Here is a 12,265-nt window from a genome sequence, read left to right on the forward strand (position 1 = left end):
TTACTCTTTAATTTTTATACTTTTTCATACTCATATTTTCCAATTTTGGCTAGTCAGAGCCCCTTCAAGCTGCTCCTGTGTCCTTTTGATATGTCCCCATCATTCTTTGAGACTTCTTTGCTTTCTGGTATAAGATGTTCCAGATTCACCTTATATTTTTTCTTCTGGTCAGCCTTGGAATCAGCCATTTCTCCAAGGAGCCATGATTCCTTTTAGTGGAGAATGAGATTCATAAACCAAAATCAGGGTGTACTCATTGCTACTGAAGTGTAATTGCTTCTAGGTTTTCTTGACAGAGCAACAAAAATATATATGTACATTTACATACATATAAAAATGCATAGTACATGAATGCGACACATATATATAAAGTCAAGAGTTCATATAGATACTCTCCAATTCAAGTCCAGTACTGCAGGATTCTTCCTCATCTTCCCTCATCCCACAGTGGTATTCACTCATTTGTTCTATTATCAAAACATGCAAAATAGTTTCAGATCATTATGCCAAAAAGCCTAAATTTCTTTGTAGTTCTATTTTTTTTCTTTAGAATATGCCACATTGAGAATGTATTGCAAAGATTCTTTATTCTAAAATTATTTGATTACTTTTTTCAATGTGGTTATGATCTCATTTGATATACAGCTCAGTTTGCTTCTAACCGATTTTAGGGTTTTCTTTGTTCATTTTTTTTAGTTTAATTTTATTAAACCACTTATGTAATTCAAAAGTCAAAAGAATATAAAATGGTATTCTCAAAAGCCTCACTCTCATTCTTGCATCTTTTATCTTATTCCGAGATATACTCAGTAGGTATATTGAGTATATCTTTTCATTATTTTTTCATTATTTTCATTATTTTTTGGCTTGGCAGTCTGTATTTCTTTTTCCAAAAATAAGTTAAAAATATATAATTTCATGTATATTATATATGTGTATGCACACTCATTTCCCTTTCTCTTTCTCATGAATTAGTATATTATGTATACCTTTTTGCAACTTTCTTTTTTTACATTAATGATATATCTTGGAAATCATTCCATGAGTTTATAGAGATCTTCTTCATTCTATTTTATGGCTAATGGTACTTCACTGTGTGAATGTACTATATTACATTAAATCTCTTAATAATGTTGCAAAAATAACTATGTGCATGTTGCTTTATTGTTGTGAAAGCATATCATCAAATTCACATTCCTGTAAGTGAGATCACTGGGTCAAATGATAAATGCATATGAAGTTTTTCTCAGATACTCCCTCCCCAATACGGATTGTGCTATTTTGATGTCCCCAGAAAAGAATGAGAGTTCTTGTTTCCCCACAAGCTTGCTGTGTCCTTAAGCTTTTGAATTATTGTCAATCTGGTAAGTGAGGAAAAATATCAGTGTGGCTTTAATCTGCATTTATTTTATTATGCAGAGGTATATTTTCATATGTTTGGGGACCATTTGAACATCTGTGAACTGTCTGTTCATGTTGTAAGTCCATTTTTTCTATAGGTTTTTGAATTTAAAAAATTTTCAATTTATGAGTATTGTTTATAAATTAGAGAGATTAATCTTTTATCTGTGTTATATGTTGCAAATATTTTCTCTCAATCTATCTTTTTTTTTTTTTCTGACCAGACACTATTACCAAATTAATATGTTTCTCAGAATCCAAAACTTTCTGTGAGCAGCCTCCCTGGCCTGGATGGAGATCCAGCTTCTTAAATGTCAACCTCAAACTCAAAGTACTGTGAATCAAAGTAATAGATGTGGTCATAACCATCTTCTCCATTCCTGCTCTAGCTCTTGCCATCAGGATGGAAGGCAACACTGCTGATAGGTCCAAAGTGACCCTTGACTCTTCCAAACTCTTCTTCAGAGGCCAAATGGAAGAACCTGGCCTCAAAGTGGCCAATCTGGTGGAGGTTACAGCTATATCCATGGATTCCTGACTGCCACCCAGCACCACGTGGTCATAGCTTAGGGAGAGGGCAGCTGAGTTGATGGGATATTCTGTCTGGAAAGTCTTCTGATGTTTGAGGATTGCTGAGTCAAAGAACTTAGCTGTGTTGTCCTTGGATGTGGTGACAAACATGGTCATATCCCTGCATAACTGGATGTCACAGATCTACAGGGAGTACTCCTTAGCATTCACCAATACCTCTCTAGACTTGGCACTACACTGGTTGAGTTCTCCACTCCCATGGCTGCAATGATGCATTCCTCCAGGGTCTCCAAATGGCACTGGTGATCTTGGAGTCATTGCAAGGGGATCTTCATGTAGGGCTGGCTGTCAGTCTGGCTTGGATCCCACAGGTCAAAGAAGCTCACCAAGCACTGGGAGCCCATCTGCTTGTCCATGGAGAACATGATGATGTTGCCCCCTAACGTCAAAACTACAGCTGAACTGGTCTTTAGTAGCACCAGCTGCTTCCAGAGTTCTTGGCCAAGTGAAGAGGTCTCTCTCACGGTTATACTTAATCTGCCTAATGGACCGCTCATGGCCCTCCCTGCAGCAGTACTGGCTTAATCCTGGTGGTGATACTAGGGGAGTGGCAATGTAAGTCCCAATTTATCTTTTAACTTTGCCTGGAGGCTTTTTTATCCCTAAAAAAGGTTTTCTTTCTGATATTTAGATAGTCAAATTTATAAGTATTTCTAGATTTTGAGTCATATTGAGAAAGGCTTTCCCCACCCCTGAGTTTATAAAGGAATTTGTGATTTTGGTCCTAGTACTTATATGGTTATATATTTTACATTTTTTAAAAATACATCTACAGATTTTTCTGATATATGCTATAATATATGGATTCAAATGTATCTTTTCCCAAAAGGCTACCAAGTTATAAGTGGGATCACTGGGTCAAATAGTGAATGCATATATAGTTTTTCTCAGATACTCCCTCCCCAATGTGGATTGTATCATTTTGCTATCCCCAGCCAAGAATGCAAATGCTTGTTTCCTCACAAACTTGCTGTGTCCTCAAGCCTTAATTTCATAATGTCATTTATGAAAAAGTACATTTTACTTCCGATTTAATATGTCATCTACTATGGACTGAATGTGCCATCAAATTCATATGTTGAAATTGTAACCTCCAATATAACTGTATCTGGAGACAGGTTGTTAAGAGATAATGAAAGCTAAGTGAGGTAAAGGGGTGGGGCCCTAATCTGATAGAACAAGTGGCCTTATAAGAAGAGGAAGAGCTTTCTCTTTCTCCCTTCCCTTCTCTTCTCCTCACCTTCCCTCCCATGAAAAACACAAAGAGAAGGAGACCCTAAGGTGGCAATGTACAAGCAAAGAGAGCCCTTACCAGAAACCAGACCCTGCCAGAACGCTGACCTTGGACTTTCCAGCCTTCAGAACTGAGAGAGAATAAATTTATATTGTTCAAGCCAGGCAGTCTATAGTATTTTGTTATGACAGACTGAGAAGAATAAAGCACTACCTCTGTCATATATCAAATTTTCATATATAGTCAGATTTATCTGTGGATTTGCTATTATTTCCCACTGCTCAGCCTGTCTATTGACATGCTAGTTCCATATCATCTTAATCATAGAGTCTTTATAGTATGTTTTATTAGCTGATAGGACTAGTCTCTACACATTGCTCTTCTCTTTCAGGATTTCCTAGCTATTTCTGAATTATTATATTTATCTACAAATGCTCTTCATTCTTATGCAGAGATCCATTTTTCCAACCAGTATCATATTCCTTCTGCTTGTAGTACTGACATGCTCATTAATACTCTAATCACCAGTACATCTTCTGTACATTTGCAAATGTATTTCACCTTTTTTATTTTTTTAGGTTTGTGTATTCATTTTTAATTTTGAAAGACATTTTTGCTGGGTATAAAATTCTAGCTTGACACTTTTTTTCCCTTTTGAGAACTTAAAAATGCTGTTCCACTGTATTCTCACTTGCACTGTTTCTAACAAGAAGTTGCTGTCATTCTTTGTTCTTCTATATATCATGTACCTATTTTTCTCTGGCTACTATTAAGATTTTTCTCTTTATCACAGGTTTTCAGCAATTTGATAGTGACATGCCTTGATATGGTTTGTTTCACATTTCTTCATTAAGCTTCTTCAATCTGTGAAGTTATAGTTTTCACAGCATTTTGAAAAATTATAGCCATTATTTTTCAAATACTTTCTTCCGTGCTCTTGACTCCTTCGGGGCTCCAATAACGCATATGTTAGGCTGCCTGAATTTGTTCCATGGCTGATGCTTTATTTCTTTGTCAGTCCTTTTTCTCTCCACGTTTCATTTGGATAGTTTATATTGCTTTTTAAGTTCACTGATCTCCCTTCTGCAGCAATCCCAGCAGTACTACGCTGTTGATTCCAAGTAATTTATTTTTCACTTAAGATGTTATTAGATCATTAAATACCAAATGTCCGATTTTGAATAAAAAGTTTAGTTTATTATATCTCAAACAAGAAGTGGTACAATTAATCACAGTATGCGCCTAAACTATTAAAACAATTTTGCCATCTTAATGCTAGCTTGCTTATGCTAGCAGCGAAGAGCCCTGGAGAACAAGTGGTGATGAAATTGCAAAAGGCATTTTCCACAGCTTGTTGAGAAGGAAATATTTTTCCTTGCAAAAAGTGGTTCAAATTCTAGAAGTGGTAGTCAGTTGGTGCAAGGTCTAGTGAATATGTTGGATGACAGTTTCTAAGCCCAACGTCTGTAGTTTGAGCAGCATTGTTTTTTGTGACATATGGTCTTGCAAGAGGATTGGCTTGTCTCTACTGACCAATCTCGGCTGCTTAATTGTAAGCATTCTCATCATTTTGTCCAATTAGTTGAAGTAGACATCCACTGTTATCTATTAACCAGGTTTCATGAAGCTATAGTGGATAATACCAGTGCTGGACCACCAAATAGACACCAATAGCTATTTTAGATGAACATTTGGTTTGGGACTGCGTTTTGGCACTTCATCTTTATCCAACCATTATGCTGAATGCTTATGATTGTCAAAAAGAATCCATTTTTCATCACATGTAACAATATGGTGTAGAAATGGTTCACCTTTATGTCATGACAACAAAGAAGGTCAAGCTTCAAGATGATTTCTCTTCTGATGCTTGTTTAATTCATGTGGTACCCATGTATCCAGCTTCTTTACCTTGCTGATTTGTTTCAAATGGTCCAAAATTGTTGGAATAGTCACGTCAAACCTTGATGCTAATTCACGCATAGGTTGAGATGGATTTGCCTCCACTACAGCTTTTAGCTTATCATTATCCACGCTGGTCTCAGGTCACTCATATGCTCATTTTCAAGATTAAAATCACTAGAATGGAACTTCTCAAACCATTGATGTACGATGTGTTCATTAGCCACATCCTTCCCAAACACTTTGTTGATATTTTGAGCTGTCTGTGTTGCATGGGTTCCACAACAGAACTCACATTCAAAAATAACATGAATTTTTGACTTATTCATGCTTTCACAAAAATTGCTCTTAAAAAATTTGAAAGATAATCATAAGCCAAGATGTGTGTTTAAAAGGATGAGGTGTACCTTCATGATAAAAAAATAAACAAGAAGTGTCAAAGTGAAATGTTAGATATATCAACTGTCAAACTTAGTACTTAAGGAAATTGGACTTTTATACTTAATGACCTAATAGATTGTATTTTCCATCCCTAGAGTTCCCTTTTTAATCTTTCAGTTCTTTACTCATGATTTTTACACTTTCCTCTACCTTCTCAAACATATGCAGTATAATTAAATAACTGCTTTAATAGCCTTCTCTACTAATTCTATCATCTGTGTGGTTTCTGGGCTCTAATTATAATTGGTTAGTTTTTCTCCTGCTTGTTGGTATGCCTGGTAAATATTTTTATTGTGGTAAAATATACATAAAATTTACCATTGTAACCATTTTTAAGTATACAGTTCTGTGGAATTAAGTATATGTACACTGTTGTGCAACTCGCCAACACTTATTTTCTGTTTTTTTGATAATACACATCCCTAATGGGTATGAAGTGGCACCTCATTGTGATTTTGATTTGCATTTCACTAATGATTAGTGATGTTGTATATCTTTCTGTGTGCATATTGTCTATCTGTATATCTTCTTTGGAGAAATATCCATTCAAGTCCTTTGCCCATTTTTTGTTGTTGTTGCTGAGTTTTAAGAGTTTTTGAAAATATATTTAGAATATTAATCCCTTATCAGATAAATGATTTGCAAATATTTTCTCCCATTCTCTGGGTTGCCTTTTCACTCTGTTGATAGTGTCCTTTGATGCACAAAAATGTTAAATTTAGATGTAGTCTAATTTACCTATTTTTCCCTTTTGTTGTCTATGTTTTAAGTGTCATATCTACATCCAATATGTTTTTTTCTAAGAGTTTTATGGGTTTAGCCCCTACATTTAGGACTCTGATACATTTTGAGTTAATTATTATAAAAATAAGGTAAAGGTCCAACTTCATTCTTTTGCATGTGGATATCCACTTTTCCGAACACTTTTGAATCAGATATGTGGGTTTAAAAAAAACAACAGCTTTATTGAGATACAATTCACATACCATAAAATTTACTCTTTTAAACATAAAATGTACTTTTAAACCTAAAATTTGGTGTTTAGTATATTTGCAAAATTGTACAAACATCAAAACATTTCATCACTTCTTCAAAAAGAAACCATGTACTATCAGCAGCCATTCTATATTTCCCCTTCAAACTAGTCTCTGAAAAACACTAAGCTACTTTCTGCCTCTATGGATTTGCCTATTTTCCCCATTGTGTGGGTTGTCTTTTTACTTTTTTCATGGCGTACTTGGAAACACGAAAGGTTTTAATTTTAATGAAGTTCAATTTATCTATTTTTTCTTTTGTTGTTTTAAATGCTTCTGGTACAGTATCTAAGAAACCATTATCTAATCCAAGGTCATGAAGATTTCCTCCTATGTTTTCAGCTAAGAGTTTTATAGTTTTACCACTTATTAATACACGTAGGTCCATGATCTACTTGGAGTTAATTTTTGTATATAGTAGAGAGGAAGGGTCCAAATTCGTTTTTTTGCATATGCATATCTAGTGATTCATGTACCAGTTGTTGAAAATCCCATTAAATTATCTTGGCACCCTTGCTGGATATCAACTGACTATAAATTGATGGGGTCATTTCTGGACTCTTAATTCTAGTTCACTGATCTATGTTTCTCTATTCATGTCAGAACCACAATGTTTTGAGTACTGCAGCTTAGTACTAAGTTTTGAAATCAGGAAATGTGAGTCTTCTACCTTTGTTCTCCCTTTTTGAGATTGCTTTGATTCTTCTGGGTCCCTTGTTTAGAACCAACTTGTTACTTTCTGCAAAAAAGGCAGCTGGGAATTTTTTCCCATTTATTTTTTATTTGCATATATCTATGAGGTACAAGTACAGTTTGCCTATATTGATATATTGCATGTGGTTAAGTCAGGGCCTTAAGTGCACGTATTACTGAAGCAATGCACATCGTACCCACCAAGCAACCTCCCGTCATCCACTACCTTTCCACTACCAAACTCCAAGTCTCCACTGTACACATTATTTAGCCCCTACTTATAAGTGACAACATGTGGTATTTCCCTTTCTGTGCCTGAGTTGTTTCACTTAAGAAAATGGCCTCCAGTTCCATCCATGTTGCTGTAAAAGACATGATTTCATTCTTTTTTATAGCTGAATAATATTCCATTGTGTATATATACCAGATTTTCTTTATCTAGTACTCCGCCGATGGACACTTAGGTTGATTCCTTATCTTTGCTATTATGAATAGTGCTGTGATAAAGATACAAGTGCAGATATCTTTTTTATGTATTGGTTTCTTTTTCTTTGGATAGATACCCAGTAATGGGATTGCTGGATTATAGGGTAGTCCTATTTTTACTTCTTTGAGAACTCTCTACACTGTTTAACATAGAGGCTGCACTAATCTACATTCCTACCAACAGTGTATAAGAGTTCCCTCTTCTCCAAATATATGACAACATCTATTATTTTTTTGTCTTTTTAATAAGAAGCCATTCTGACTGGGTAAGATGATATCTCATTGTGGTTTAAATTTGTACTTCTCTGATGATTAGTGACGTTGAACATTTTTCATATGCTTGTTGGCCATTTGTCTTCTTTTGAAAAATGTCTGCTTAGGTCCTTAGCTCACTTTTTAATGTTTTTGTTGTTGTTGTTGTTGAGTTCCTTGTATATTCTGGATATCAGCCTCTTGTCAGATGTATAGTTTGTAAATATTTTCTCCCATTCTGCAGGTTGTCTATTCACTCTGTTGATTATTTCTTTTGTTAGGCAGAAGCTTTGTAGTTTAATTAAGTCCCATTTGTCTATTTTTATTCTTGTTGCCTGTGCTTTTGAGGTCTTAACCATGAATTCTTTGCCTAGACTGATTGTCCACAAGAATTTTCCCAAGGTTTTCTAGTATTTTTATAGTATCAGGTATTAGATTTAAGTTTTTAATCCATCATGAATTGATTTTTGTATATGGTGAAAGATAGGGTCCCAGTTTCATTCTTCTGCATAAGGCAATGCAATTTTCCCAGCACCATTTATTGAAAAATGTGCCCTTTTCCCAGTGTATATTCTTGTCAACTTTGTCAAAGATCAGTTGGCCATAAGTATATGGATTCATTTCTGGGTTCTCTATTCTGTTCCATTGATCTATGTGTTTATTTTTGAACCAAGATCGTTCTGTTTTAGTGTGTTTTGAAGTCAGGTAACATGATGCCTCCAACTGTGTTCCTTTTGCTCAAGATTGCTTTGGCTATTTAGGCTCCTTTTTTGGTTCCATATCAACTTTAGAATTATTTTTTTCTAATTCTGTGAAAAACTACATTGGTATTTTAGCAGGGATTGCACTGAATCCATAAATTGCTTTATGAAATATGGTCATTTTAATAATATTCATTCTTCCAATCCATGTGCATGGGATGCTTTTCCATTTGTGTCATCTACAATTTCTTTCATCAGCGTTTTGTAGTTTTCCTTATAGAGATCTTTCACTTCCTTGGTTAAATATATTCCTATGTATTTTATTTATTTTTTTGTAGATATTATAAATGAGACTGACTTCTTGATTTGGTTCTCAGCTAGTTATTAGTATATAAAAATGCTACTGATTTCTGTATGTTGATTTTATATCTAGAAACTTTGCTGAAATCATTTATCAAATCTAAGAGTCTTGGTATAGTCTTTAGGGTTTCTAGATATAAGATCATATCAACAAACAGTGATAATTCCACTTCCTCTTTTCCAATTTGGATTCCTTTTATTATTTTCTATTGCCTGATTGCTCTGGTTAGGACTTCCAGTACTATGTTGAATAGGAGTGGTGAGAGTGGGCAGACTTGTCTTGTTCTAGTTCTTAGGGGAAAGGCTTTCAACTTTTCCCCATTAAGTATGATGTTGGCTGTGGGTCTCCCATACATGGCTTTTATTATTTTGAGGTATGCCACTTCTCTGCGTAGTTTCTCCAGGGTTTTTATCATGAAGGGATGCTGGATTTTACCAAATGTTTTTTCTGTCTGTTGAGATGATCATATAGTTTTTGTTCTTAATTCTGTTTATGTGATTTATCATATTTATTGATTTGCATATGTTGAACCATCTTTGCATCCCTGGTATAAAACCCACTTGATCATTGTGTATTATCTTTATGATGTGCTGTTGGATTCAATTTGCTAGTATTTTTTGAGGACTGTTACATCTATGTTCATCAGGGATATTGGTATGTAGTTTTCTTTTTTTGTTGTGTACTTATCTGATTTTGGTATCAGGGTGATACTGGCCTTACAGAATGAGTTGAGGAGAATTCCCTCTTCCTTGGTTTTCTGGAACAGCTTCAGGAGGATGGCTATTTGTTCTCTTTTTGTATGTTTGGTAGAAGTCATCTGGTGAATCCATGGTGTGAATCCATCTGGTCCTGGGCTTTCCTCTGTTGGGAGATTTTTAAATTAATGATTCAAGCTCACTATTAATTATTGTTAATTATTGTTCTGTTCAGGTTTTCTATTTCTTCCTGGTTCAATATTAGTAGGCAAAATGTTTCCATAAATTTATCCATTTCCTCTAGGTTTTCTACATCATGAGTATATAGTTGTTCACAATAGTCTCTGATGATCTTTTGTATTTCTGTTGTATCAGTTGTAATGTCTTCTTTTTCACTTCTGATTCTGTTTATTTGGATATTCTCTCTTCTTGGTTAGTCTAGCTAGTGGTTTATCAATTTTATTTTTTCAAAGCAACTTTTTGTTTTATTTATCCCTTGTATTGTTTTTTTGGTCTCTATTTCATTTTGTAGATCAAAGATCTTTTTTGGTCTCTATTTCATTAGTAGATCAAAGATCTGCTCCAATCTTTGTCATTTCTTTCTTTAGGTTTGGTTTGTTCTTGCTTTTCTAGTTCCTTGAGATGCAATGTTAGGTTGTTAATTTCTGATCTTTCTACTTTTTTGATGTAGGAATTTAATGCTATAAATTCCTTCTTAGCACTGCTTTTGCTATATAACACACATTTTGCTTTGTTGTTTTCATTTTCATTCATTTCAAAGACATTTTCTTTCTTTTCCTTGTTTTTTTTTTTTTTTTTGGACACAGGGTCTCACTCTATTGCTAGGGCTAGAGTACAGTGATGTCATTATAGCTCACTGCAACCTCAAACTCTTGGGCTCAAGCGATCCTCCTGCCTCCCAAGTAGCTGGTACTACAGGTGTGTGCCACCATGCCTGGCTAATTTTTCTATTTTTTATAGAGTTGGGGTTTTGCTATGTTGCTCAGGTTAGTCTTGAACTCCTGGCCTCAAGCAAGCCTCCCTGCCTCAGCCTCCCAAAATGGTAGGATTATAGGCATGAGCCAGAATTTTAAAATTTCTATTTTAATTTTGTTGTGGACCCTGTGATCATTCAGGGGCATTTTGTTTAATTTCCAGGTATGTGCATAGTTTTTGAAGGTTTTCTTTGCATTTATTTCTAGCATTATTCTATTGTGGTCTGAAAAGATATTTCATATGATTTTGATTTTTAAAAATTTGTTAAGAATTTGTTTTGTGGCCTAATGTGGTCTATTTTGGAGACTGTTCTATGTGCTGGTGAAAAGAATCTTTATCTGTAGTTGTTGGTAGAATGTTCTATAAATGTCTGTTAAGTTCATTTGGTTTAAAGTCCAATGTTTCCTTGTAGTTTTTCTGTCTTGACCTTTCTAGTGCTGTGAGTGGAATGCTGAAGTCTCGCTCTGTTATTGTATTGCTATTTCTTTTTTTTTTTAGGCCTAGTAATATTTGTTTTGTGAATCTGGGAGTGGTGGTGATAGATGCATATATATTTGGCATTCTTACATCTCCTTGCTGAACTGATCCATTTATCATTATATAATAATCTTGTCACCCACTCCCTTTTTTTTTTTTTTTTTTTTTTACTGGTTTTGACTTAAAGTCTGTTTTATCTAAGTATAGCTACTCCTACTGGCTTTTGGCTTCCATTTGTGTGGAATATCTTTTTCCACCTCTCTACTTTCAGTCTTTGTGTGTCTTTACAGGTAAGGTGAGTTTCTAATAGGCAGCATATAATTTGATCACATTTTTAAAATTCACTCTATATCTTTTAAGTGGGGCATGTAACCCATTTACATTCAAGGTTAATATTGACATATGAGGCTTATTCCTGTCATACTGTAAATTGTTTCCTAGTTTTATAAATTCTTTGTTTCTTTCTTTTTCTTTTTGTGGTTTGAAGAAATTCAATCAAGTTGCTGTCTGAGTCTTTTCTCTTCCTTATGTGATTGTTTTATAAGTTCTGGAGTTTTATGTTTTTATGTGTTTTATCAACCTTTTGTTTCCAGACTCCTTCGAGCATTTCTTGTAGGGCTAGCCTAGTGGTGACGAATTCTCTCTGTGTTTGTTTGTCTGAGAAAGACTGTATTTCTCCTTCATTTATAAAGCTTGTTCTAGCACAATATGAAATTCTTGGCTCACAGATTTTTTCTTTCAGTACTTTGAAAATGCTTCCCATTCTCTTCTGGCCTGCAAGGTTTCTGATGAGAAGTTCACTGTTAATCTGAGGGGATTCCCTTTATAGGTGGCTAGATGCTTTTCTCATGCTAATTTTAAAATTATTTCTCTCACTTTGACTTTATACATTCTGAATATAATATGCTATGGTGAATTCCTCTTTGCAATGTAATTAATTGGCTGGGATAGCTGGGCCTACTGTATCTGGATGTTGAACTCTCCTGATAGATTTTGGAAGTTTT

General features: G+C 34.6%; 1 protein-coding gene and 1 pseudogene across 4 annotated transcripts in view; both read right to left on the bottom strand.

Moving 5' to 3' along the window:
- Window positions 1-12,265, bottom strand: part of SCMH1 (Scm polycomb group protein homolog 1) — a 174,382-nt gene that overhangs the window by 72,525 nt on the left and 89,592 nt on the right. The gene's annotated exons all lie outside the window — the stretch shown is intronic.
- Window positions 216-9,705, bottom strand: LOC142864030 (eukaryotic translation initiation factor 3 subunit I pseudogene; annotated as a pseudogene).

This window comes from Microcebus murinus, chromosome 2, assembly GCF_040939455.1.
Source record: "Microcebus murinus isolate Inina chromosome 2, M.murinus_Inina_mat1.0, whole genome shotgun sequence".
In the NCBI taxonomy this organism is placed as follows: Eukaryota; Metazoa; Chordata; class Mammalia; order Primates; family Cheirogaleidae; genus Microcebus; species Microcebus murinus.